A 23,591-nucleotide genomic window follows, 5' to 3' on the forward strand; every position below is an offset into this window, starting at 1 on the left:
CTTACAAATATGAAGATGTAATTTTATCTTGCATTCTCCTTTGTAGAATAGAAATTATCCAAATGTATGGATGGATATATTTCCATTCTCATGTTTTACATGCTTTTTTAATTAGGGGGAAAAAAACACAACTGGAAAACCAATTCAAGAACTCTCTGTGGATAGCTTCTCAAGAACATTTGGCCCAAGTGGCTACACAAAGGTTGGTTGCTGGAAGAGTACTCTATAAACTAGTTGTATATTTGCACTGTTTTTTGCCAATATATTTAAGGGTAAAGTAGGCTATTGATACATAGGATACCTCAGTAGACAAAATATTGTTCTGATGAGCGGATGCTTACCTCGTGACTGTATTTCATATATAATATACAGTGTGTGAGCTTGTATATTTCTTTTGTCCTGGTTATTTTTGCAAATTTATTGTTATAGTTGTGCTCTTGCTGTGTGGTCAGGAATGTACTGCTCTGAAGCCGTCTCTGATGTTTTTTCATTTAAATTTGTAGGGCTATTGCTTGAACCATATTGTGAGGTGCAGTAGGGATGATAGTTGTGACCCGAGTCATTAATTTCTGTTTATGGTTCTTAATACTCATCTTTCACATGTGTGTTTCAATGGATATAATTAATTAATTTGTATTTTTTTGTTTCTTGAGAGTAAGAAAATTACTTATTAGTTATAGGTACAGATCCAAGGCCTCACTGTATGGGTTACAATAGCATTGCCTCCATCCATGGGAGATACAGTGATTTAAACCCCTAATGTGGTTCATTTGTAGGGAATGATGGTTGAGGAGAAGGTGTACAGTGAAGACTTCATCTCATATTTCCCTCAGTGGAGAAGATTGTAAACTAAGTTATCTAATCATTTTGTGTAGAGATTTATCACATTTATTTGTCTTTGGCTTTATTTTTAAACTTCTTCTAAATATATTTTTTGCAATTCTGCATTAATCCATCTGAAGGTTAAGCCTTGGTTGATTGTTTTTAGTCTTGTGCACAATAAAGGGTGTACGTTTGCTTTTCATACACAGTTGTCCTCATTTACATTTGTGGGAAAATCCACCTCCAATAGGGGCACTGGGGCATTTTTCTTATCTAACTGTCACCATCTTTTGAGGGATGATGTCATCACAACCCTTCTTTACAAACAGAAAGTGCCATCAAGAATTACAGAAGAAAATGTCTGAGAACTAGCTTGAGATCCAGTTTAAATATACAGTATATGCTACGGCTGTCATTCTTGTCTTGTGTGCCTACTGAATAACATGGGAACCATAGTTTTAAAAATTCAGATTTGTCTCTAACTTATTTTGAGAATTACTCTACAAATCTTCTGGAGCAGCATATTCAGAAGACCAATGGTATACAAAATTAGTGAACCATATCAGATTCGGAAAACTGACCTCAGAGCTCTATGCTTGAAATCAATACTAAGAAATGTCTATTCTGTCAGTACACTGCATATAGTGTGGCTTTAACATAGGGTGCCATGTCCATAATTAAGTGGTTTACTGATGTTTTTTAGTTTTCTTATTTTTTCGTATTCTTATTTTATTGTTACATTATGGAATAGAACATGGGTAAGGCAGTGCATTCTGGGTCAATCATCGTATTTCTGTATAAGTAATAAATGTTGTATGCAAAAATATAGTCCATTATTTGACAATTTTATTATTTTGTTTGTCATATGATTTGGATAAAAATTAATATACTTTTATGATAATTATTTTTATGCAAAAGAGCAGCTAAAAATAATCTAGAAAGAAATTGTGGCTTGTTTTTTTCCTGTAGCTTTGAGATTATTAGTTTAGGAAATGCCTTTGTAATGATCCTTTATTCCATTCAGTTGTCTCTATATAGCAAGCTGCTACTTAGCAGTGGTAGATACTGTATGTAACTGCTACAGAAATATGTCTCCTTTTGCAATTAAAGGAGGATACTGAGGAGGATACTGTTATTCCATTGCTCACTAAAGGATTGCTAATTGCAACACTTTATGATGTGGTTTATTTAAAAATGATGCAGTTTCAAATGTCCTCATTGCTGACAGCTTTAATATATTTTATTTAAATATTTAATAATCCTCATTTGCAAGATCTCCAGCTAGTGTTTTCAGTATTATCTAAGGGTGCCTTCAAAAATGCTTTTGTAAATCTTCATAAATATCATTGTATTACTACATTGCACTACACTACTACAACTCCTAAGATAGGGAGAATCCTAGAGTACTTCTGGACCAAAGAGTTATATAAACTTGTTCGGAAAAAAAAAAGTTTGACATTTTAAAAGACTTAAGGTAAGTAGTAAGTTAAAAAATTCCACAAAGGTCTTTCTAAAAGGATTGCTGGAAACCAATATCTCCTGCATTGCTGCTTGAGTGTCCGTTCCCATATAGCATGCATTAATTTAAGAATTATTGTCCCTCCTAAATTCAACGATTACTGCACTTTTGCTTAATTTTTGGAATAAGATTGTGAATTTGGTTTCATAGGAATGAAATAATCAGTGATATACTGTATATACGAATATATCTAAAATGCTTAATTGCTAATGTAATTAGGATATAGGACATTGTTATTGCCACCAAGAAGCACTTTATCAAAAGTATTGTTGTTTAGCATTTGTTTCTGTCAGAAAAACTAATCTCTATTCTCATTTTGTAGTGTTAATGTGAATCATAGACTTGTGTGTGGCTGGCTGTCTCTTCACCTTTGTTGGAGGTTTGCTTTGGCTTGATACTTAAGAGCATTAGGGACAGAAAGCCTCTTTCAAAACCAATAGTATCCTGTTTATGTGAGGCTAGAAAGAGTTTCCATGGCAGCAGTAAGGAAGGTGATAAGTAAAAGGTTAGGAGGGATTTCTGGGTTCACCTTGGCAAGTACTCCCACTGAATGTTGAGGGATAATGCTGAAATCGGGAAATCTAATTTCTAGCAGCACTTTCTGTTCATCAGCTTTTCTTCTGAACCTTCCAGGCAGCATACCGCAAACAATCTAGTGCCTTTTTAAAGCAGCACCTTGGCAATGTTGAGGTCGATGCTTAAAGATGAAAAGATAGCTCCCCTAAATCAAGAAAGGGGTTTTAGAAATCTGTGTAACCTTGTGAAAAAAGCCATCTGCAGCTGAAGAGACATTAAGGGACACTTAGCGAAGCACAGATCTTTCCAAAAGAATAGAAAAGGCATTAATTAGGACCTTGCTTTGGAAGAAAAGGATAGATGCTTGGCTTCGGTCAGCGCTGTTACTCATTCTTTTTTCTTCTTGTGCAGAAAGCATGTTTGCAATCAGTGCACGGATGCTATTTACAAAAGGGCTTTCCTTGCTACTCATTGATATGAATAAAAGAATTAAAAAATTGGTCATAAATTTAAATAGAAAACTCTTTTCAATTGATTTTACATCTATTGTGATTTGGTTGTTTCACTGTTTTATACAATAAATATTAAACATGTAATACAACCTCTGCAGCTGCAAGCTCTAAGGACAGTTATAAAAGCCTTGTTACTATAAAATAGTTGCCACAGCAGGCTTTTAGTAAAAGGGATTCAAATTCAAATGTGTGTTTTTACCCCTCTTTTTTACTAAAGAAAACTGTTTCATGTACTAGTACTGGATCAGATCTGAGTTACTGAAAGAACGCAGTTTAATATGATCATTATGTTCTGAATATTGAGTAAATTGATAAGGAACAAGCTACGGTACTGTATGTGCAGCTGAGCTTTTGTTGGATACGAGTTCAGCAGTGTAGTTTTCAGTGCCTGAGACACTTTATTTTGTGATAACTGAGATATTACTGACATGATAGTTTATGTTACCATCTTGATTGCAATAGCAATATTTTGCATAAATATGCCTTTTAAATCACATCAGGTATGCAAAATGTTTTTCACAGAAAATGGCATCTTTAAAAATATAAAAATGTAGATAACTGTTTTGTGATTTCATGTTATAAAGAAGTTCTGAGGCAACTGGATAGCAGGAAGCATCACAAAAGCATTACAAATAATCTCACAAGAAAATCAATATAATTACAATAGGAAAAGAATTAACTGAATTCAGTACAGATGAGAACTATTATTATTAGAACTAGAATTATTTACAACCACTGCAAGTATTTCTTTTATTATACATTCTATATTATTTGTTCTGCTCATAAAGTGCTGAATATATTTTATCTATTTTAAAATTTTCTTTATACAAATATATGTAATGTACTTTACTGTATATACAAATTATTTTAAACCTGTCTCCAGCCTCCTGTATGTTGTGCAGTATATGCCCTCTATTAGGTCATTTGTGGTTAAAGGGTAAATCTAAATAATTTCAATCAGAAGAACAAAATGTTTTGAAATCATTTGTAGTGTGATGTGAATCATATACATGTTGTTGGATGAGCTTGATAAACATTTAAAAAAATGTTATCAGTACACAAGCTGTAAACTTTAATGAAGAGTAAGTGGACAACAATAGCAACAGACAACCAAACTACATTCAGCTTCGACAACAAATTTAGAATTATTTTTATGAGTAAAAGTTGTAGATTGATGCTCTTTTGTGTATTTTGCTTTGGAAGATACATTTTCATATCAATTAATAATTGAATAACCTGTTCTGATTCTCGGTTTGTTAGCTGCATTCCAGCCGCATGACTGTGTGATGCCATGCTTTAGTCTTGAGAGTGACTATTTTAAACTACAGGCAACTTCTCATCTGATAATGGAAACTTGTGGAAGTTGCTGAGCTTTTCAGTCCAGAAGAACTGTGCCCAACTGGTTTCACGGAGTAAATGCTTGCTAGGATTGCTGTTATATTGTTTGATTTCAAGATTCAACATCAGCAGTTTTCTGTCTGGACCTCTTGTGAAGCAAAAACCATATTGCTATATTCTTGCTAAGAAATTGTACAGAACATAGAATATTATTTTTTATGATTTTGCTAATTAACAATTAATTTTCATTAGACGTTTGTAAGTCACAAATTACATTTATATGTTTCCCTATTTTTTTCCTGATTTCTACAAGGTAAGAGTAACTAATCGGAATTAGCATTATAAATCAAAATGAAGACTTTCTACTCTTCTTTTTGACAATGAGTTAGAAATGGGCATTTTGCAGTGATGATAAAGAAGATCATTAATTTGTACTCAATATTTCTGCTTGCTTCTACAATAGGTTGATTTTTAGCCATCAAATATCTGTTCTGCATGGAACATAATTGCAATGATGTTACTAACTGGAAAACGTTTTTTTGGAAAATGTCCAGCAGTGTCAAAATTTCCCAGTAGAAGTGTTCCTGAGCATATACAGTATGTGCTTTAAAAGTTTGAAAAAAGTGTAATTACTTGTCTTGGAACAATTGCAAATTAAGTCTTAAATAGCTACTGGTTTCTATCATGCAGAGGTAGGAGCTGATAATAAGGGGAACTGCTTGACATTTCATTTTCCTCCCAGAAATACTAAATGTCACTACAGCTTGGTGAAAGATTTGCACCTGACTGAGCAGCCTTTTGCCATGTATGTCAGGTCATTGTAACAGGACTGGCATGATTTGAAGGTAGGCCATGTGGAGCATTGGTGTTCTGTGTTGCTGGTGATCTAATGTGTCCTGAAGTGTCTGCAACAGATCGTTCCTTGTTCAGCAGTGCAACCATAGTCTCTTTTAAAGACAATATTACTAAGTGCCCAAGGTTATATTGTCACTATCAGGCTTTGATTTTCATAAATATAGCATATATAGTTATGCTTCCTTTCCCTCTCATCCTTGGTCTGAGACAACTGATGTTAAAGGCCTTTGCATTTTCTAAGGAAATGGTCATTACTAGTATAGCATTCTAGGCGGCACAAAGGTAGACATTCAGTTACGTTGAATTATGAGGATGGTTGGTGCAGTGTGCTCCTTAGTGGATGTGTGTTGGTTTAAATGAGTGATATTTAAGTAAGCATGGTATTCATTGAGGTCTTTTCAGTGACAGTTTAGCCCATTCTGGCATAACCATCCAAATGATGCATAACGCAAATAAAAACATGGCAACTGCAAGCATATTTCAACTTACAAAAAGAAAAAAAAATGTTTTAGTGAAAAGTTATTTGCAATTCTTTGTAGCATTTGTAAACTTTTTAAACTGATTTACGTTTTTTAAAGATGTGAGACTTTTTGTATGTATCATAGTACTGTATGTATTTATATATATCAAATTTAAATATATATATAAAACAAATTTGATGTTGGATTTAATTTTGTTACTTTTTATTATTGTTAGAGTTTTTTGTTCTGCTACATTATGTGTACAGATCTGTGTCCAATTTGTATTAACCCTGATGTTAATGATGAATTAATTTATTCTTAACATCCAAGTCAAGGAAGAAAGCAACGCAATTCTGTATTGATGTTTTTACTACTTTTAAGACTCTACATTTCTAATTCAGTAATAAAAGAAGTTCCTGAACTTTTGCAGAGAAATACATATCTCAGAAGTGAACAAAAGAAATGTAAATCGTTTTCTGTCAGAAACATCTTAGATATACAGACAGGACACATCCCATGCTCTCATCTACATTTTTGTTGGCAAAAACAGTGCTGCAATTTGCCTGTAGATTATGCCAAGAAATGTGACCCATGTGAGTCGAATGTGTTTGTCATGTGTAACATTTCACAGTAATTGTTTACAAGTACAGTTTTAAAAAATAAACCTGTTCTGCTAAATACTGTTAAATACTTCACTTATGGCAACAGTAAAACCTGGAAAGTTTTGAAGTCATTGTTACCTGTTAAATAAACATTATCACTTACCCTAGAACTTAAATGAACAGCAGTGAATATATTATTTTATAGTAATAGATTTGTCATTTTAACTGTATGTAACATAAATATCTAAATGTACACTTTGTACAGATTATTGAAACTGTTCGACATTTATAGAATATATAACATTTCTTTCTTCAAATGCTTTCATTACTGTTGTGCATTTTTTGAGTAAACCTTTACAACTATCACCTTAAATGTATTAAATTGATCTCTGTGCAGCTGAATATCAGATTTCACAAATGCTTAAACCTACCACATCCTTTTTTGTGTCATGTGCAGCATATAATATAAAGCTAATCCATTTGCCAACTTTAATTTCACAGGTAATTCATTTTGTTTAAACAGCACCATTATTTTATTAATTATTAATACAAGCTGTCGGTAGGATACATTCTATTGACAGTCAAGGGTTGTCTGGATAGTGTGGCTGATTGAAGCTGAGGGACCCTTGGAGATGTAGTGTGAGCTTTTAGTGGGTATTTGTGTTGTGTGATAGCAACAGGGAGGCCCAAGTTAAAGCCAATTTTTCTGCAATGTGATTTCACAGAGCAATGATTGTGTGCCTTCGTTATGGTTCAACACCTTCCATTAGGAATTATTTGCAAGCAGAGTGAACTGAAAACATTTTTGGATAGTATTACTGATCAATAATTTAGCACTGACACATTTTTCACATTTAGGCCATCATTTCACATTTTGATCTCAAAAATATCTAGGCATTGACAAGCTGGACGTGTGTTGGACACTAAAATGTGTCTAAGAAGCCTGCAGGGTGGAAGGCCAGACCATGAGTATTAACATGGTAACATTTTTTTCAAAATGATTTCAGCACTTTCTCACCATAACTCGGTTTAGTATTTTTAAAAATAATTTGCTCATTTAATGGTTAATTCATTTGTTCATTTCTTTTCTATATTAAACCTTTCTATTTAGTGTTCTGTCATTACAGATGCAGCCATTCAAAATGCGCGGGCGATACCGCATTATTTTCCGGTACGCAGTCTACCGCGAGTTACCGGTATATACCGCGAGTTACCGGTAAATACCGCTAGTTACCGTAAATTCTCCTATAATACGACAAGCAAAATAATAGTATCTGGAATTTCTAGTATACTAGTATATTTCTAGTGGAAAGATAACAGATTTTAATCGTCTTTTTTCTGAACCAGGGAAAATCCCTTTTTTTATTAATTTTAATAGAGAAACATGATCAGATTTTCCCTGGTTCAGAAAAAAAGATCTGAAGTACTGTACTGTATACTAGTTTGTCACTCTTCTCATCTCCTCTTTGCTAAATGGCTTTTGAATAGAGTCACATGAAGACAGAGGTGAAACAGCCCTTCACAGCCCTGTCGTAGTACACGAATATAATTATATCTTATTAATTTCTTGAGATACGCGATTCTTTTAATACAGTCTTTGCTGTGCTCTAGAGGATCCTTGTGATATTTCGAGCTCTGGTTGAATGATAAGTGTCGCAGTTTAAATCATTTTCGTAGTTAGAAATTATGGAACGCTCTGTTAAAAGCAAGTGAGTTTTTATGTCTGTTGCAGTTTTTTTGCAACATGAATATAATTATATCGTTATTAATTTCTTGAGATACGCGATTCCATTTTATATTCCCTTTTAATCAAATTCTAAAAGACTGCTTGTTGACTCCGGTATCACGTTAGTGAAAGACTTCGATTCTTAAAATGTTTAGGGAGAAATGGAATACTGGTGTGTATGTTTTCTTTAAAGTACCGAGACCAGCCATATACTGTATGTTTAAGTTCCAAAATTAATATCGTTTATGGCCTTCACTCGCGTTGCAGTATGCTCCTATTCTTTTTATGCTCAGGCACTAAGTTTTCCCTTCAGTGGTAAAATTCCATATAAATATTCAATACTACAACGGGCACAGTAAAGACGTTTACTGTAAATCTTTCTACGACAGGCCAACGGACCACGAGTGCCCCTGTCGGTCAACCAATCACGTACCGCGGTACCGTGCGTCACAATGCGCGACGCCGTAGCCAATTACCTCCGGTACGTGTGTGTACCGCGCACTTTGAATGGCTGCATCTGTACATGCATAATACAAGTACCTGCATAAATACAAAAATGGTTTCTGGCATTTGATATTTTTTAACGTAGAGAAATAATGCAGTTACATAGGACTTTGGAGATTAGCTATTCTAACTGTATGTATTACCTATTTCTAGCAGTATAAAAAATCAAAGCAATTGGATGAAGGCTAGCAGACTTTTAGGCACTGGTTTTCATGCAGAGCCATACAGAAAAAACCACATCAAGAAAGAACAATGAAAAATGTTAAATGAAAGGTGGGTGCTGTCCACATGTTTAATTTGGGTTTACAGGAGGTGGTTTTGCCTGCACATTCTAATCACAAAGAATTTTAATCTCAGTAAAGCTGCCGTTTCTAACAGTTCATTGGCTTTTTACATTTTGTCGCAATTTCACATTTATATTTACCAAGGATAGTATTTAGATAGATACTTTATTGATCCCGTGAGGGAAATTGCAGTGAAACAGCAGTTTAACACAGTCAACACAGCACAGTGTAACGAAATGATACAATAATACAATACATACAATACAATATATTTGATTTTGTCTGTGGCTTCGCTAATTAGAAAAGACTCAGTTGATTGTTGAGATTATGTACAGCAGCTCAGTAAAACATTTGGTATTTTATGGATGATTTGCTGAGTTGGTAGCATTATAAACACTGTTTCATCTTCATAATTAATAGATTCTAAAACCTGTCATGAAAATACAATGCCAGTGTATGCAATAATCTATATATGTGAAATACCAGGCATTCACTGAAATACATCCTCTTTGCAAGGTACTTTAGCAATATGTCACTGCCATTGAAACATTTAGATTAGTGACTTTTTATATTAACATAGTATTGTATAACCGTTTGTGTAATAAATACAATTTATTGTAAAGCCTTACCATAACACTAAATATTAAATTCTGACTCTTCTTTTTGTAGAAAAACTTTAATGTTAAGCAATAAAATAGTTAATGTTCAATACCTTTAAGTTCCTTTTTATCAATCCATTAAGTGCTATCCATTTTGTCATTTTCCTTCTTTCTGCTTTTTTTAGTATTAAAAAATATATCTAGGAATGTGGAGTACAGGCATGTGGTAGTTTATTTACAGAATTAAACATGTTACATGGCTCTTCAGGTGTAATCTATGAAATTTTGCTGTAGCGATCCTTTCGATACCTGAAATGCTAACATTAAAAATAGAATTTGTTTTTAAAAAAAAGGGCTGTCTATGGAAGGGGGAAAAGTCCCTGCAATTATACATCCTGGTTTAAGAATGAAATTACAATCTGTCACATGGAGAAGCAGGTGGTTGGTTAGAATCAGCACAAGCTAATTGTCTCCAATGCAAATGTGCAAATGGACAACACAAACCCAAGATCTTTTTTTAATGAAGGCTTTCCTGTAATGCACCTGCTCTCTTATTCCCAAGCCTGGATCAATAGCCAGTAGGAGGTTTGTAACTGAAGGATCTGCATTTGCTTTTCTCTTCCAAAAGATAACTGGAACCTTAGCAAGAAATCAACAAAAAGCTAGGGTTTTCAGCCCTGTGCAAAACGATTACCTTCTGGTTAAAAATGTTATTTTTCATCTTTTTTGAGGATGTACTTAAAGTGCACTCTTATGGATGTATTTTGGAATGTTACTTAAAAATGTACTTTTAGCTTTAAGTTCTTTGTGTTGCTTTCACATTCTTACATTTCTGAACTTTTTTGTTGAACACCCGTTCACCAATACAATAAGTTAAACACAATATTGTGATAAAAAGTAATGTTTTAGAGCCAGTCCCCCTGGTTGCCTCTAATTCTAACATATAGCTCAGAAAGAAGACTAAAAAAATAAGTTGTTTTTTGCATGCATGGGAAAATTCATCAAGTGAGAACCCATTTTAACATTCTAAATCGTTGACAATGGGACACAAAGAACTGATACCAGAGAAACAAAAAAGGGTCTAGAAACAGAGCAATACCTTATACTGATGTTTTCAGATTGATTGATTTACTTGTTGCAATCATTAAATTTTCCTGTTTAGTATGTTGTGTGGAATAGTGTTGGGATCATATGTTAGTACTTCATAGTAAAAAGGCAAGCCCACCCTATCCCATCCCTTTTTTATTACAGAAGCTTCAAACATATTTTGTAATGATTTACTAAAATCATAAAGTTATTGCAGCTTCACAAAATGCAGTGAAGCTGTCACTTACATTTGCGTTAGGCATTAATATCTATTGATGCAATAAGATAAAAGCAGTGTAAGAAAATTAGACTGACAGGTAATTAAATTTGTGTGAAACAGTGACTAATTAGTGTGCTCTAATCACAGCATACTTTTCATTAGTCACAGTGAGTTCATACAATGATACAATTAACGTATTTAAGTGTTTTGAAAATATTTGTGAAATTGCTTAAAGCTCAAAGAATCTACTTTTCATTTCAGTCAGATATTAGTCAGGGTGCATTAAAGTAAATTATTAGGGAAAGTGTGGAATTTAAAGAAATTCTGCATTTTTCCTAGGTGTTATATTTTCATACTATATATAGTATCATGTGAATAACTTGTAATCCTTGAAACAAAAACTTACAAGTTACTTTTAACTTTTAAAGATTTTTTTTTTTCATTTGTAGTGACATCTGGTTTGGGGATTAATATACCTTTAGCTTTCATTTATTTTTTAAACTCTTTTATTTTTCCAATTAAACCATGTTTTAAATGTTTGTCCCTGATGACACATATTCAGTGCTTTACAATGTTGCATTTGTTAAAAGCAAATACAGTAGGTGGAACATTGCAAAACATGAAAGAACACTAACCAGGTTTATATTCTGTCTTTTGTTTTATGTAATCTCTGCTGGGATCACAGTTGTTTTTAAGAAATAAGATCAACACATTTACATAGAAGACTATGTATCAGGGACTTTCCAAATCATAGACTTTCCAAATCATAATCTAGCTCAATCAGTATTGAGTTTCACAGTTTGTCCCCTGCCACTCAGTTCACTGGCTGAAGTCTGCTCTGTGGTATTGTTGTCTGGGAATACCCAAAAAATGACACAGCTGGCAGAGTGTCATTCAGGGTGCGTTGGTGTAAAGTCAGCTAGACTTTCCTTAGCCTGCTTCTCAAGGCTGATGCTTGTGGTTTGCTTGATGCCTTGAGTGTGCAGTGCTTTGAGTGACAACTGTCAGCTCTTCATCCAGAGCTTCACAGTGTGTGTGTTGTGAACTTGCTATGTGTAAATTAAACTGATGGTATCAGCGCACATTTTTAAAAGTGCATTCTACATCTCTAGATTGCTGGTACTCGGGGATCCAGTGCCAATTAGATTGATTGGATTTCCTTTGCTTCCAAAAATTGTACAAAAAATATTGAAAGACAATTGGGAGATAATACCTTTGAAAGGGTTATGAGTCGTGGAGGAGAAACTATAAAAGGTCAGATGAAATAACCACTTTTCCTAGCCTTTGCACCAAGCAAAGCATCATGTGAAACAAAATGACACAGGGTTTCATAACTGAGCCGTGGAATAAACAAAGTTAAATATGAAAAATAAGCAGAAATCAAAGAAACAAAAATCTTGCATAGTTTCTGGATTGCTTTTGGCTGACTAATAATCAGCTCGGGTACATTAGCAGAGTAATGCTGCAGTAATCGACTATACGCTTAATTGACTTTGCCGGTGACAGTCTTGCTGGGGATAGACTCTTGCTGGTGCCAGTTGACCTCTTCATTGGTGCAGCCATAGTATGCTAGAAAGTAAGAATCATATTAATTGGTTTTGTTTCATTGCACATAAACCTCTGTAGCTAGAATCTTATTTTTTCTTAATGGTGATTGCCTGGGCTGTAGATGTTCACAGGATTATCTCCCACTATATGTTAAAGTAAAAGTAAGTAAGTAAAGTAAGTAAAAACAGTTGCTTCTATAGCAAATATGATGTGTGTTGTTGAATTATAAATACAGTTTTCTATATCAAAGCCAAAGCAAATACGGAAGCCATTTATCTCATATTATTCTACAGTTCAGTCATACTTTTCATTGCAAATAAGTTGCAGACCTCGTTGCTATTCTGAGAATCATTAACGTGCCCCTATGTATAGAAGGTTTTACACTTCACTCTGTTTGATGTGCTTTGTACTGGCTTCCATAATTCATGGCAAGCATGTGTGTTGCTTTTGATCTAAATTGCATCTTCAAAACTTTGCCATTGATTATATGCAGTATTGGACAAGTTTGGACCTCTTGCCTGGATACATCCTTTTCCACCCATCCATCTCTCCTTTCATCCTGTCGAGAAAGAAGAAAAAAAGCATTTTTCTTTAAAAGCCCGCTATTAGTCACTATTGTCCATGTGAGAAGCAGGCAGCTGCTGCTTTGTGGCTGCATCTTATTTGCTGCTTAGTGTGAAAAAAAAATCTTGCTTCAGGTAGTGAATAGACAAGAATGGGGGTATTTTTTTCTCTCCTGTTCTGTACTCATTCTCAAGAACTTAATGTACAGGCATGGGAATAAGGAGTGAACTGCTGTTGTGTATTTCTGTAATGGTTCACAAATAACAGCTTGGACAAGCAGAGGCAAAAAGAAAAAATAAGTCACCACTGCAGACCTTAGACAGTCATTAATTTTCTTTTTTTCCTGCCAGCTAAAATAGGAAGTGCTAAACTACATTTCTATTACCTCTCTTAATTCTCACCTTCAGTGTAATAAAGACAAAATTGCTTTTCAATGGTAGGTGCCCAAATAGGAAATGCTGTAAGATCATGGGGAGAATGTACTAGGAGTAATGATCCTTTTTCAACCTCCTGTCAGAGAGGAGCTCAGACTGTATTGAGGAACTACAATTGCAACGTGCAATGCTGCATCAGGTGGCACAGCACATAATACCTTATTTCGGGCAGTGCTCCAGCACATCAGGTGAAGGTATTTCTGAATTAAGGAGCACATGTTAAAAGAGAAGCCAGTCGTTTATCTTATTTTTGGCTTTTCTTCCCTGTAGTGTATTGGAGCATTCAGAAAGACCCTAAAATATATGCGTTTTTAAAGCTGCATGGCAAAAACTGCATTGTTTTATTACTTTTACTCCGAGACATAAATCCTTAGATTCTTAAACATTAAATTTGTAAAGGAAAATAATATTTAGTATGGGTTTAGAGTTGAAAGTTGAGAGAGTTGAATTACTTTCATTCAGTCGGTTGTACCAAAAAGTAGAATCTGTGACAGTGGTCAGTGGGGTCTTTATCTAATTAAAACCTCATAGGTGGTCTTTCTCTAAGTGTCTTTTCTTTTGTTCCGATATATAAACAGCATGTAGGGTAAACACTTGGCTGGTGGTCAGTCAGATCATTCAGCTGTGCTGCTTTAATACGTGCCATTCGGTGTTTGGAGGTCAAGCAGGATCTGGCAGCTTCCCGTCACTGGTTACCAGAGATACAGCACAGGATTGCAGCTACTGACACATGCCCTTCTCACGGTCTGAAATCTCCACAGAGCACCAAACAATAAAATCTTGACAGCACAGATGTCTGTTATATAAAACATCATAGTTCATATGAAGCTTGTGGGTAAAATTGATTGAAAATTAATACTTTAAAATTATATTAAAAGGGTTTTTATACCATTCCCTAACCCCTCTACCAGGAGGAGAAAACATACAGTACTTGCATTTTATTTGGATGTCCGTGGTATGTTTCATATTAAATTTTACAGGTATATGTTAAGTAACGAGAACTTAGAGATAAAGTTAACAAAACAGTGGTGTTCAAAATTTAATATACACTTAATTATGACCTTAGTAACTAATTATTTCAGCTAGGGCAACATTCTTATGCTTGTCTATTGGACATGAATGTTTTATGTCTTTATGTCCTTTGAAATAGTGATTATATGATACAATTACTGTGATAATTGTGAAGATGACAGCAGTGACATGGTATTATAAATCAGTGAAAAGGAATCATTTACTTTTCAACTTCACCTATTGTTGGCTAGAGAATTGTAAAAAAAAAGAAAGCAATTAACTGAAAAAAATGTTTGACTGGGTCTGTGCAGTACATTCTGTGTCAAAGATTATTACAACTACATTCACTTATTGACAGGGGGCAAAGAGTACTCACATTTCTGAAAACCATAGTGAGTCAATTAACTTCACAGCTACAGTCATGGAAAACCAATTTAATTTCCTCTAAAGTTGGAAGAAAAAAACAATTTGCATTGGTCAAATGAGTGATCTTTCGGAACACTTGGCATCTAAACGGCTTTTTTTAGAAATTTTGAAATGTAGTCACTCTTAGAATAAATCTGATCTTTCTGCTTTAGTCCACGTCATTAGTGTCAGGTCAGCATATTGAACCAAAAGTTTTAATTCTGGCTTATCATGCTTTATGATTGGACTTGCCGAATAAAGTATTTTGCAGCAGACAGATTTAAATGTGTATATCCAGTGAATACATTGCAATACAAGGATAAAACATATGGTATCAGTACACATTTTGGGAATCAAAGGCAAGTCTCTGTGAATTGGGCGCCTCTCCAGGGGTATTATAGAGGCTCTTAGGGAGAGTTATTTAGGAGGACAGTTATACTATTCCACAGGAAACCATTCATCTTTAAAGCTTTCATGGTACAACTGCACAAGATTCTACAAGCTGAGTGTTGCACCTTATAGATTTAGAGCAACTCTTCTAGATGTTGGCACCTTCCATCAAATTTGAACATGTATGTGATTGGAAATAATACTTTCTGTTGTTTCTAGTAGTGTGGATTGAGTTGTAATGTATTTTGTTCCTAATGTGGTAGACTGAGTGGATTCAGATCTGACTGATCTCCTGTTCATACTGTGTATTGAAATCAGAGACTGACAGCTCCAGTCATCGAGAGCTGGAATCCTGGAGATTTCACAGGTACTTTTCAATCAGCAAATGATTAAAACCTAAAAGGTTAAGAATCTCAGTGCTTATTTTGATTGTGTTTTTTTTCTTTAAATAAGAATGCAGCAGTGACAGCTACTGCGTGCACTCTGCCCTTTTATAACCTGTTTTGTTTTGTGGCTGAATTGCATTTGAGCACAGATCACTGGATATAAAGCAGCTTGTAAATGCAGTTACTTCCTTTGTGCAACTGTGCTTCTCCTTCAGAAGTGTAGGTGTTTTTTTTTAATTACGTTGTCAGTGACACTGTATATTCAGTATGCTAGTATATTGTTTTATAGTTTTTTGGCCTTGTGTTGTTCTCAGTTAGATTGTCCAACAGTTAAGTTACCATCCTTTTTTTAAAAAAAAAAGATATCTTATGTTTTAAATTCAATTTAAAAACTGATATTTCTCCAGTGATACTATTGTCATCAAAAATGGCCTGTGTATCCTGTGTAGCATACAGTATAGGAAATGGGATGAAGAATAATGGAGGATTATGTATCTTGAAGGAATTCCAAAATTCTTTCTTTTGCCCTCTGCTTCTTTAGATTTATAATGATGAGCAAGCCTAGTTACCAAGTGAAATGTTTATGTCCAGTCTATGATCTCTTTCAAGGATAAACTCTTAAGCCTAACTGGTGGGTATAATTTGCCGACTCATTCTTGATTCTTAAACATAGAATTTCTATAGTTCATTTAGTTGTAAGAGGTAAGAATGATACTTATTTTTCTAATTATGAGGTGAAAGCCCCCCAAAAAACAAACAAACAAACAAACAAACAAACAACATTTGATATGATTTCTGTATTAAAAAAGACAGGACAGTACTTGTACTGTAAGTGTAGAGGGTCGCCATATTAAAATGAGCTGCCTTGACATATAACTGGTATGTTTCCTGCATCATTAAGCACAGAAAAGACCTTGACATTGAGCATCATACATTCTTGCAGAATGCTAATAGTGTAAACTGCAGGTGCAGTAGTGTTCAGTTGTGTTTGGAAGTGCATAGATTTAGGCGACAATAGTTCAGGCTGTCGGGCTAACACTGATATGTAATACTGCTTATCACCACCAGTTTTATTGTTTTTAACAGGACCTTGTCAATAAATGAAATTGCTTGATTTAAACTAGTTGACATTGATTCTGAGGTATTGACATGTATCCAAATTGTTTTGTCATACAGCTTCTGAACCTTTTAGTTTTAATCACTTCATAAAATCAAGAAAAGATGGACTGGAAACACAATTTAATTAAATCCACTTTAGACAATTTAAATTTTATTTTCTACTGAATAGCAATAACTTGTTTTTTAAAAGGATCTTAGTTGATGATAATACCACTGTATTCACTATAACTTACTATTGCTGACTATAATCTATAACTTGTATGGATCCTGCTAAAAGTAATGTTTAATGTTACCAGCTTTTACACTGTAAGTAACCAAATTATGCATTTTAAATTTTCTTTTAATGGGATTGGGAATATAATGTAGACACCAGTCGTACAGGTGAATGTATTGGTGAACATTTTTGGAGGGTGTGCTTTTAAATAGTTTTTTAGTAAATTTTCTATAGATCACTAAAGCATAGGCTAGCACACAGTTGACCAGACAGACTTCAGTGGGTTGTTATTCCAGCTGCATGAAAGTGGATTCTTGCTTATGTAAACTTTAATTTAGATAGGCAAGCACAGTGTAAAACTTGCTGTGTTTACTTCTCAGCATAGGAGTCACTTACTGGGTTCAACTCCAGCTTTAGGCTTCTGTTACATTATTTATTTTTATTGTTTTTTCGGTTGCTAGGAGTTACAGTGGTCATGAGTTACTTTTTTGTATATTGCAGGATAGTAACCCTCAGGGTTTACTGTTTTGTTTTTATTGTGAATGCTGAGCTTTTACATAAATAATGGTTAGGTTTTCTTCTTTTGTAGCTTCTGGATTTGTAATTGGTGGTGTATATCCTTTTGGGTTGAGAAGTTGTTGTTTCGATAGTCATCTCACTATTACTCATGGTGAAAATTAAAAAATTCTTCTTTATTCGTACAGCTGCTGTAACACATACACATAGATACATAGCAAAGTCCTCACATTGAATCATTTTTGTTACTGGAGAAATAATGTATCATAACAGATGTTATGCCACTTTAAGCCTTTATTAAAATAAAAGGTTTATTTCTATTTATTTATAGATATCAGTGATCAGAAGATTATTTAGTATTTTAAAATCAGGACCAAAACTTCTTTTGGTATCTAGGTTTTATTTTCCTGCCAGCCTAGAGCAAGTCTTTATCAAAGTGATTTTATGATAAAGGTTTTATCATAAAAGCCATTTTATTGTTACTACTCAGAATAAATGTAAAATCAAATACACCCTGTCTTGTCTTTACCTGTTACCTATATATAACCCTGGAATTGAGTACTGATTTGCCTATGGTTTATATGAATTGCTTTGGAAAGTTTTGTTTAGTGTCTCCCAACTTAGTAATCAAAAAGCCCCATAATAACCTTGGTTTAAATACTGTAAATAGAATAGTTTATCTAACAAACCTAAATCATGAGTGGATCATAATCCTAGTGGATTATGTGTTTTTTTTTATTTCAGCAATATGTAAACAAATACAGGTATTTGAACATATTCATACCCCTACTCACAAAACAGAAGCAGGGTAAAATGTTGTATTATTCTAAGTAAGAGGTGCATTGAAGCTTGAAATAACATACTGGACAATCTGTTTCTTAAACTGCACATGTGTTGTAGAGGAGTGCGGAACTTGATTTCAGCTTGAAATTGGTCTTATGGGAACAAATGTGCTAAGTATCTTTGAGCTAACACAAAACAGCATATTAATGAATAAAGGAAGAAACTGGGATAACAAAAGAGATTGCAATATTATTCCAAGAAGAATGTATTTATAAATAATTTCCATTCCACATGTACATTTCATCTCTTCACCTCAGTGGTTGACCTCTGTTTATAATCCTTGGTGTTTTGCACATTTTGCTGCATTATTAGATTTTTGCCATTTTAAGGAAATCCCAAAAAAATCATTTTAAGGAATTACAACTAAATGAACTGATCAGAAAGGATTTCATTTTACATTTCAGCTATTGAATTTAAGGATGGTTACAAACAAGACGAAGCCATTTAGACCATCTAACCCATTTGATAGTACTGTATTTTATTTATCCATGGATCTCATCCATCTGTTTCAGCTAAGGTATCAGCATCAACAATATGGCTGGATAGTGTATTCCAAGATCACAAATGCCTTTGACTGCTTTCTTAAGAAAGCTGTTATTCGAAATCAATAATTTGTCTCTAAAATGAAATAGGTGAAGTACTAGGTTACATAACTTTACTTTCCTGCAAGTAATGATAACCTTGGTTCTGTTGGCCTACTCTACAAATACCTCACATGTTTGATGTTTGCACAGAAATCAATGGATTAAAATGATGCAAAGTGTTTGGTAATAAAGTGCATTTTTTTTCTTTTTAGTTACCTCCTCAATGTAGATTCATGATTTGTAAACACTATTTATTCAGTAATCATCTGGTCAGGTTCAGTATTTACAGAAATTGGCTTTCTTTTCTTAAACACAACTTCAATGTGATTTTATAAGATCAATATACAGGTAGTAGTGCCTGGGATATTTATGATAGGAAGCTGCAAATTATTTTTTTTTTGTTAGAAGGAGCTGGATCTGAGGCTCCTTTACAATGCAGAATCACCCATATGACATCTTCTTGATCTTTTGATGGTGATAGCTAGCTTCTTTACACTAGAAGTTCAAAAGTGAAAATTAATGCTGTATCGATACAGCCCATCATTCTGAAATCTAATGCATTGTAATTCTAATGATTTGAACAGTGTCATGTTATATTTCTCTCTCATCTCACTAGATTGTTTTTCTTCCATCTTTCTCCTAAAACTGGCCACCAATTCAGAAGAGATCCTCTATTTTTCACAATGATATATGATGCCATTAATCCTTTCTGAAAGGTTGACACAGAGCTGCAGGGCGGGAGCAGAGTGAACTGCCTTCTCGTCTTCTGGCTCCTTCTAGGGCCTGTTCTGTATTTACAGCTGGAAGTGTGACTGCCAGGGACTGGTGGAAACCTTCACCAGGAGAAAGAAAAAGAACCACAGCTTTAAGGTTAAGTTTCAGTGAAATATGATAAGTGGAGAAGAATCATCCCTTTCTATTTCAAAAACTGTTAGGGACAGAGAACTAGAAAACTTTACAAAATCCCAAGAATCCAAATGCTGTGACTGCCAGTTAATTCTGCATGCTTTGTATTCATATCTATTGTTTCCTTAGTATTTTTATTTCATGCAAGACTTTGTAAACACAGTATGTTTCTTTGGATAAGGGCATCTGCTAAGCTAATAAAATAATCATTGAGAGTTAGCAGGTAGCATCAATATAGAACATCAGAAAACCATGAATATCATAACAATGCAAGAGCTTTTGATGTGTTTGCTGTGGAGCAAATAACATGAGGTTATAAAGCATGGGGTATGGACTTTCTTGTTAACATTCTTCAGCTCATCATTGTGACTGAATACATGCAGCAGCTGTTCAGCTAAATTAATATTACTGCGCATGAATTCTAGTTTGTAAACGGGTTGTTTGTTTTTAAGTTAAATGAAAATCTTATACTGTATTTGGATTTTAAGACCCAGTCTAGCTTTACATGCAAGGGAAATGTCTTATGAAGCCTCTATAATCTGGGCTTGAATAAATATCTGTAGAAACAGTGATACATTGCCTCTGGTAATGGGATGTTTATCACACAGACTGTGAAAATAGTGTTGTGAAAGATGATGTAAAAATGGTTGGGAGTCTGCTTAAAATATGCAAACTTGGTGTCTGTCACATAGTATGCACTTTAATGTGTAGCAGGATTTTGTGATTTTCTTGCTTTCTGGATGTTTATAAGCTTTTTGTTAGGAAAAACAAGGTTGTAGACATCTGTGCTGATATTAAAATATGTCTACTTAGGTTACAAACTTTAACACAAGGGCATCTGTGAGCTGTGACCAAAGGGCAGTTTGTAATTATGTAGCCTAGTTGTAATGGAGCCTAATGCCTTTAAGGTGTGCACTAAGGATGCTTTCCTAAGCAGAGAACACATTCCTTTCTCAGAGGTCAGTTTGCTTTCCTCACTCCCACAGTGAGCTGAGCAAGGCAAATAATGAACCTGTTCTTGACATTATTATAGCTTGCCTTTTAGTTCATCAGTAGTGTTTATGTATTGATAACAACAATGGCAAATTAAAAAGTATACAATTATTCTTTATTCATATAGCACTATTAATAATGGCTGTGTACAAGTTCTGACAAACTTTAATTTGTTGTATCTAATTTGCTTACATATTTCATGCATGCAAATTAAAAGTTTGATGCATTGCTGTATATATGCATGTCTGAGATATTCTTAAGTGAAAATCACAGCGCATTGGGACATGATAAAAACACGTAATAAAAGAGGTTACTAGCGAGAGGATGCCATTCAGTCCATAAGAACCATTGTGTGCTTTAAAAGGATTTTTGCATTTATATTATTTTTTTCTTTTTTTTTTACTTTTTACACCAGTCACGTGTGACATAATACTGCAAATTGTAGTAAATTAACAGTATGTATGGAAAGTTCTATAGAAAGCCAAAACAATGCTCCTAGGGAGTAGAAGATTCCTAAGGTGCCATTATATGGTCTTCCAGTAGCTCTCACTACCACAAGAACATGAGAACAGTTACAAATGAAAGGAGGCCATTTGGCACATGCCTATTTGGTAGTTAAAAGTTAATTGATCCAAGGATTTTATCTAGCCATTTCTTCAAAAAATCCAGGCGCTGGGCTTCAACTACATGGCTAAGTAGCTTGTTCCATCCCACAACCCTTTTGGTAAATACGTTCCAAGTCTGCTGTTAGCTTTGTCAGTACCAGGATTAAGGATTTGAATATTTGTATCAAATATACACAATATTTTCACAGTCTTCAATGTTCATCACTAAATAGGTTCAGTTCTTTCAGCTGGTCAGTGTTAGACATTCCATTAATATATCTATTGTTCTTTTCTGACCTTATTTCAGAGCAGTGACATCTTTCCTATAACACAGTAACCAGAATTGTGCACAATATTCTAAATGAGGCCTTGCATGTACATTGTATATTTACCTTGAGTTCCCTTTAAGTTTTGCATTTTTAACTACTGTATATATCCTAACATTTTCTGAGCCTTTTTTAATTGCTTCACTACATATATGATGTGTAACACCTAGTTTGTAATTAACTTCTTTTATCTCAGTGTTTTCTATTTTATGTTTATAGTTTTTGCTACCTTCATGCTAAAACCCCTTTTTTGCCCATGACGCCATTTGCCAGGTTTTTGCCCAGTCCTGAATTTTGTCTAAATCTTTTTTAATTTCATCTATGCCTTCTGCTGTGTTAAATAATTCTTGTGTTTTCACAAGTCTGATTAGTTCATTAACTATACCAGATGTTAGATAATAGATATAAATTAAGAGCAGCAGTGGTCCTAGTGCAGATCCTTGTGATACTCCCCTAATTATTCTAATCACCACAGTTTGAACATTCATGCCTTGCTTGTACTCTGTTTTCTTTTAACCAACACTCAACCCAAATACCTGCGTTTCTCTGAATACCAGCCACCTGTGATTTAAGAATTCATCTTTTATGGGAAACTTAATCAGAAGCTTTCTGAAAATCTAAATAGACCATCATGTGCTTTCTATTTGTTTCCACTGCCATCAGTTTATAAGTACTTATGGAAGTGTGTTATGGAAGTTGTGGGATTTGGCCAGCCTTGATCCCCTTTAAATATCTAACCATTGTGTTGTATGTCTTTTGTTTGATTTAAAATTTGTTTTCTCCAGAAAGCTGAAACAAGCCTTCTTCGTTGGCAGCTAACTTGCTGCCACAGCTGCTTCCTTTATTTCTGTCTTTTTTTCTCAAAACACTTGCTGCCATCTCTCTGCAGGGGTTTAGCCGTCTCCACCTAGGCAGCCCAGCTGATTGATATTGTTTCCACATTATAACTTTTTTTTCCATTAACTTGAGCAGGTTCCCCTTCCATTTGCATACACCTAAACTTTTTAGGAAAAAAAAATGTCTGCCCCTCCCTGCAAAACCATTTAAACTATACCACAGTAATTTGGAAAAAAAGATGAAGTAAGGTCAACATAATATGCATTGATCATTTTAATGATTGTCGGGTAATGGAAACCATTGCCACTCATGTCCTGTTTTGATGTAAGTCAGTTGCTTTCATGCTTTCATGTAGCTGTAGTTCAGATTACAGCCACTGCAATTATCCTTTTTTTTTTACTTCTGGCTATACAGGAAAGTTGTCAAAAGAGGCCTGTTATCCACTGCAGCAGTTTTCTTCATCTTTGAAACAGGTCTGAAATAGTCCAGGCAGTATCAGTTGGAGATTCTATCAAATCTAGCTAATTAAATGTGTAGAAACATTTTTCAGTGCTTGCTTTAAAACGTCATCAGAATAACAAATGACATTTTAATTTATGTAAAGCTTTGACAGATTTTACTGCCTTAGATGATAGAATTGTATACTGACTTGTATAGGTATTCACTGTTAATTAGTCAATGCTGAACACTTGGTAAATGTCTCTACACAGAAAAAAAAAGTCCTATTTGAAAATATTGATGTGGACATAGGTCACAGGAGAGCGTCTAAGGCTTAGTCTCTTTCTCATTACAGACTCAGACTGAGTATACTTTTTAAAAGTCAGTTAAATAAACCTACTGGACTTCTTCATTTATTATTCAGGTGT

At 34.3% G+C, this 23,591-nt stretch overlaps 1 protein-coding gene across 5 annotated transcripts in view; it reads left to right on the forward strand.

Annotated features, from left to right (window-relative positions):
• The window catches only part of cdkal1 (CDK5 regulatory subunit associated protein 1-like 1), a 431,336-nt gene that overhangs the window by 198,929 nt on the left and 208,816 nt on the right, over positions 1-23,591 (forward strand). The window lies entirely within an intron of this gene.

This window comes from Lepisosteus platostomus, chromosome 12, assembly GCF_059453375.1.
Source record: "Lepisosteus platostomus isolate fLepPlt1 chromosome 12, fLepPlt1.hap1, whole genome shotgun sequence".
Taxonomy (NCBI): domain Eukaryota; kingdom Metazoa; phylum Chordata; class Actinopteri; order Semionotiformes; family Lepisosteidae; genus Lepisosteus; species Lepisosteus platostomus.